Genomic DNA, 6,556 nt, shown 5'->3' on the forward strand with positions numbered 1-6,556 from the left:
GGCCGCCATGGTTCTAGCGTGCCTAGGGGGAAGAGACATGGTCCCGCGGGCTCCCCTACCCGCCAACACCAGAAAATATAGTCAGTGGGTGAACATTAATGGACGCCGGGCCGAAGCACTACGTGACACGGGGGCCAGTGTGACGGCCGTCCGCTGTCACCTGGTAAAACCAGAGCAGATCCTGCCGAACATTCTCTGCCCCGTCCGTTCAGCCGACAATTCGGAGAGTCTATGTCGGATGGCCTGCGTCCCCTTCGAATGGGGAGGAGTCTCCGGCATGTTGAAGGTGACGGTCCGAGATGATGCCCCCGTGGACTGTCTCCTGGGGAATGATCTTGAGAGTTCCCCGTGGGCCGCCGTAGAAAGAAGAGAGCACCTGGGGATGTTGGGCCTCCCGGACTGGGCGTGCGTAACCACCCGGTCCATGGCCGCCCGTGCCATCCCCCGACCAGAAGAACCAGAATGGCCAGCACCTCCTCCCCCGATCGCTCCAGTAGAGGACACCGACCATACCGACCCCCCAGAGCAAACCCCCGAAGGGCTCGCTCAGCCCCAGGACCTTCCCAACCTGGCTCAGTGGCGTCAAGAAGGGGGGCCCACCCAGGAACAGTTCCGTCAAGAACAGAAGACCTGTCCCTCCCTCGAGGGACTCCGCCAGCAAGCCCTCGCCCAGAGCGCAGGGGACACCACCGGAGCCCATTGGATCTATTGGGACAACGACCTATTGTACAGTGAACAGAGAATCGCGGAGTTAGGGGCCAGTCGAGTGCTGGTGGTGCCCCTCCGTTTTAGAGACTTCCTGTTAAATTTGGCCCACGATGTCCCTCTGGCTGGACACCTGGGCCAGGACAAAACCTACAGTCGCCTGGTGACCCACTTTTTCTGGCCAAAGATGAGAAACGACGTCCTCAACCACTGCCGGTCCTGCCCCACGTGCCAGGCCAGCGGGAAGAGCGGCCGCAAACTCAAAGCACCTCTGCAACCCTTCCCAGTTGTCACCACCCCGTTCGAGAGGGTGGGAATAGACATTGTGGGGCCCCTGGACCCCCGTACAGCACAAGGACATCGGTTCATCCTGGTACTGGTGGACCACGCCACCCGCTACCCCGAGGCTGTGCCCCTGCAAACTGTAACAGCCCCGGTGGTCGGCCGGGCCTTAATGGGGATCTTCTCCCGGGTGGGCTTCCCCCGAGAAGTCGTCAGCGACAGAGGCACAAGCTTTATTTCGAAGTATATGAAGTCCCTCTGGCAACAGTGCGGGGTCACCTACCGATTCACGACCCCCTATCACCCTCAAGGAAACGGACTAGTCGAGCGGTTCAACCGCATGCTCAAGGGAATGATTGGGGGGTTGGAAGAGCCCCTCCGTCGCCAGTGGGATGTACTACTTCCGTGCCTCCTCTTCGCCTATCGAGAAGTTCCCCAGAAGTCCCTCGGCTTTAGCCCTTTCGAACTCTTGTACGGGCACCCTGTGCGAGGGCCCCTCAGCCTAGTCAAAGAAGGTTGGGAGATGGCCCCCCTAAAGACCCCTCCAGACGTCTTCAAGTACCTCCTGACCCTACGCAATCAGACCAGGCGATTCAGAGAAATGGCGAAAGCGAACCTTGAGGCCAGTCAGGAGGACATGAAAAAATGGTACGATCAAAATGCCTCCTCCATCGAATTCGAACCTGGCCAACAAGTGTGGGTGATGTCCCCCACCGAACCATGTGCCTTGCAGGACAAGTGGACGGGGCCCTTCAAAGTGGTCGAACGCAAGAGCCCCGTCACCTATCTCATCGATATGGAATCTCCACGGAACCCCCTCCGGGTCCTCCACACCAACAGACTCAAACCCCACTTTGTGCGCTCGGAGCTCAGCCTCCTGATGGCTACAGACAGTGGAGCGGAAGAAGACTCCGAGCCTCTCCCTGATCTCCTGAAGGCTCGTGAGAAAGATGGTTCCGTGGACGGGGTCCGGCTCTCCGATGCCCTCACCCCGGAACAGCGCCAAGGCTGCCGGGACCTCCTGCTGCAGTTTGCTACCTTGTTTTCCCTCACCCCATGGGTCACCCCCTGGTGCTTGCACGACGTGGACACTGGGGACAGTCCCCCTATCAGACACCGGGCGTACCGCGTACCAGATCGGGTACGGGCCTGCATCCAAGAGGAGGTATCAAAGATGCTCACGCTCGGGGTCATCGAGCCCTCGGACAGCCCCTGGGCCAGCCCGGTCGTGCTGGTCCCCAAAGCTGCTGCCCCCGGCACCACTCCTGAGCTCCGATTCTGCGTCGACTATCGGGGCTTGAATGCTGTTACCAGAACCGACGCTCATCTCATCCCCCGAGCGGATGAACTGATCGACCGCATGGGGGCTGCCCGCTACCTCAGCATCTTCGACCTGACAGCGGGCTACTGGCAGATCGGTCTCACACCCCGGGCCCAAGAACGATCCGCCTTTTCTACCCCCGATGGCCACTACCACTTCAAAGTCATGCCCTTCGGCATGAAGAATGCCCCAGCTACTTTTCAGCGACTGGTGAACCAGGTCTTGGCGGGGCTCGAGGAGTTCAGCGCCGCCTACCTGGACGATATCGCTGTGTACAGCCGCCACTGGTCCGACCACCTCCACCACCTCCGAGAGGTCCTGCAGGCCCTCCAACGGGCCGGCCTCACAATCAAGGCCAGCAAGTGCCAAATTGGTCAGGGGTCCGTGACCTATCTCGGACACCAGGTGGGAAGCGGTCTGGTGGCCCCTCTGCAACTCAAAATCGCTGCCATCCAGTCCTGGCAGCCCCCAGTCACGCAGACCGAGGTCCGAGCCTTCTTGGGGCTCACCGGCTACTACCGGCGGTTCGTGAGGGACTATGGCAGCATTGTGGGGCCCCTCACGGGACTCACATCCAAAAACCACCTGAAGAAGATCAACTGGACCCCAGACTGTCAAGCGGCCTTCGAGAAGCTGAAAGCCGCCATGTGCACTGCCCCTGTGCTCCAGGCCCCGACTACAGTCGGGAATTCATCGTACAAACAGATGCCTCCGACCATGGCATCGGGGCGGTCCTCTCCCAGCTGAACTCCGAGGGACTTGACCAACCGGTGGCCTTCATCAGCAGACGCCTCCTGGCCCGAGAACAGCGCTGGAGCACCATCGAGAGGGAGGCCTTCGCAGTGGTGTGGGCCCTCAAAAAGCTCCAGCCCTATCTCTTCGGTACCCACTTCCGGGTGCAAACAGATCATCGACCCCTGCAGTGGCTAATGCAGATGCGGGGGGAAAACCCCAAACTATTGCGTTGGTCCATCTCCCTGCAGGGGATGGACTTCACTGTGGAACATCGACCGGGCCAAGACCACGCCAACGCAGATGGCCTGTCACGCTTTTTCCGCCTCGACGAGGAGAGTCCCCAAGAGGATGGGTGACTCTCCCCGCCTTCAGCTGGGGGGGACGCATGTTGGACAGGCCACATGAAGGGCTTGCTCCCTCCCCGCATGACAGGGCCCGAGCCCCGGCCCTCCAGGTGTTACCCACAGAAACAACCCGCACCCCGTCTCCAGACGGGACTCCTGCCCCCGGACATCTCTGTATCATGGGGCCGAACCACTACCGGCTCCCTCGCCCGGCCCGGCCGCCATCTTGGACACTGCACCACGAGGCCGCGTGGCCTCAGCTCGACCCTAACCCTGGGCCTGGCCAGACCCCGACATCCCGGCACCACCATCCACCCAGGAGGTGAACGGACCACTTGGCAGGTCGATGGGAGAAAGAAGTGTCGATGGCTCTCCCCCGCCAGGTGCCGATCGCCCCCCAGCTCCCCCGGGCGCTGGCTCCACCCCCCTGCTGGGTGTCTGGACTCCCTCATCCCGGACCTCCCGACCTCCAAGTGCGAGGGTCCGGACATCAAAGGGCGCCAGACCTATAACTGGGGCAGCTCCAGAGCAGGAAGGCAGTTGTATCCTGGAGTCGAGAGACACCGAGAAGAACTCATCCTTGACGGACTACCGGTGCTGCCGTAGCCCTGCCTTGTGAACTATCATCCTGCCTGCTGGCGCTGCCGCGGCCTTCTGCATCCTCCATCCTCGTCGGGACCTGCTGGCGCTGCCGCGGACCATTGTAACTACCACCTTCGTTGGGACCTGCTGGCGCTGCCGCGGACCGTTATAACTACCACCTTCGTCGGGACCTGCTGGCGCTGCCGCGGACCGTGTAACGACCACCTTCACCGGGACCTGCTGGCGCTGCCGCGGCCCGTCCCGCTAGAACACCGAGCTCGAGGATTGTGAGCTATCCATCATATCATCGCATCTACCAGATTGGTAACCAGACTGTCCCGCTACCCCCTTTCCCAACCAAGAGACTAGAATCGAGGGGACCCCTGAGTCCAGACCTCCTTGTACCATTCTATCGTACCTAAGAGATCGCTTATAAAGAACGTTAAACCTTATCCTTGTGTGGTGTACATCTGTGGGGGGGGTAGTTACTCGTCTGTACGATCGCTGGAGACGGCTCTCCCCGGAGACCTCTCCCCTTGTCCTCGGCCGACCCTCCCGGTCCATCTAACAATGCCCCTTAAGGTCTAAAGGAAGACGTGTGTTTGCTGTGCTATCCAATTTTTATTAAAATCTTATCCTTTTTAATGAGTTATAATACTAATAGCGATAATTCTGATGGAGCTTTTTCCCCCACATCACACTTCAAGAGTAAGGGATTGATTTATATAGTTTGAGGGACAGGGTAGTCAGCCAGGAGTGTGATGGAGTACCCTGTGCACCAAATCCTCGGTTCACCCCCCCTATCGTAAGCGTGGGGACGATCAGCTTTCAATCGGGGGTGCCCCCATTGGCTTCATCAACAGATAACTTACTCCCACCGGCTGACAGAGTGCCTTCCAAAGTGAAAACTAACTATCTAACTTCCAGTAAATTAGATATCCTGTGGCACGCGCACGTTCACAGGGGCATATTATCAAGCACGGCAGTAAAATTATCGCCGCTTTAGCTGCAGAAAACTGCCGCTAAAGCGGCGATAATGGGCTTGATAATATGCCGCAGAGAATTCCCATAGAAGCCCATGTTGACACCAGAACATGGGCTTCTATGGGAATTCTCTGCGGCATATTATCAAGCCCATTATCGCCGCTTTAGCGGCAGAAAACTGCCGCTAAAGCGGCGATAATTTTAACACCGGTTCTTGATAATATGCCCCACAGTTTCTTATCATATTCATAGTTTTTCAAACGCGATCACTAAAAAAGCATAGCTGGCAAGCCACAAGCTGCCCCGTGGGCTGCCCTGAGCCTTAACATTCATATATTTAGCGCCTTCTTATAAAACCGCATAATTCCAGAAGATTTAACTTCTGAATTCATATGAAGTTTTTTATGGTATGTCTTTTCTTCCTTTTTCTTTTTCTTAAGATGGTGCATCACACTCATCTGTTTGTAGACAATTTCATGAAATTCAACTTAACAAATGAAATACAATTGAGCAAGTAATTCTCATTCGTCTGTCCCCAAGTACATTCTTATCTTTTTTATGATCACTTCGAATTGCCCCATTTTCTTTCTTTGAGTTTTTCTTTTCTTTTTTTCTATAGTTATTCCCAGCTGCTGATATTTTGCTGTGTATACATGTCCCTGTTAAAATAAATAAGTCGTTGATTTAAAAAGTCTATCCTCACACAGCAAAAAGATTATGTTAAGACACACATCGGATTGCAATACCGAAGGGGTCATATATGCCATATGTTGCCCCTGTGGATTAACATATGTTGGGAGAACGTCGCGCAAAATCAAGACAAGAATTATCGAACATAAGAGTATGATACGTACCAAAAACACTAAATCATGCTTAGCGGCGCATTGGATCAGTACATCCCAAACGATTCCACAGTTGAGATTTACTATTCTAGACCACATACAAGCACGCGCAGGCATAGAATACAACACCTTACTTGCCCAGCGTGAGACGTTTTGGATAGACAATTATTTAGGAACCCTTATACCCAAAGGACTGAATGACCATTATGAATTGTTATGTTATTAATGATGTGGTATGTTCTCATTTTTATGCATTGCGATAACGTTGAAACTACTGTACCTCTGCACTTGCATCCACTGCCATCAGCTACTGTCACACATTTCTCACAAGTTTTCAAATTTCACTCGGGTGTCTAGCGGATTCTCTTTGAGTCACTTGACTTTTTGGATACATTACATTCTCAAAAAGTCACCTATAGCATTAAAATCATGTTTACTTTTTCAGTTCCAAACGCAGGAATGACACAGAGCACGTGCACACACTTTTAGATTTTTGTCATTTATTCTGGCTCTTTCGCAATAAGCATTCACTGTGGTTGTTGAATAAAGTTTAACTTTTCGTGTTCAAAATTTTCTTGGAATTGGCAGAGCAGCTCTGCACCTATCAGCTTGCACGCTCGAGACGTCTAATAAGGTCAAGTGGCCCGGAAATCTTACACACGACGGCCACTAGGAGCAACTTTGGCAAAACACCTCGCTGAATCGAGTTCGTCTATCTCTTAGGGGCCCTTTATGTACATCGGCCGTATATGCTGATTTTC

This window comes from Triturus cristatus, chromosome 6 (genome assembly GCF_964204655.1).
Source record: "Triturus cristatus chromosome 6, aTriCri1.1, whole genome shotgun sequence".
NCBI classification, from domain to species: Eukaryota; Metazoa; Chordata; class Amphibia; order Caudata; family Salamandridae; genus Triturus; species Triturus cristatus.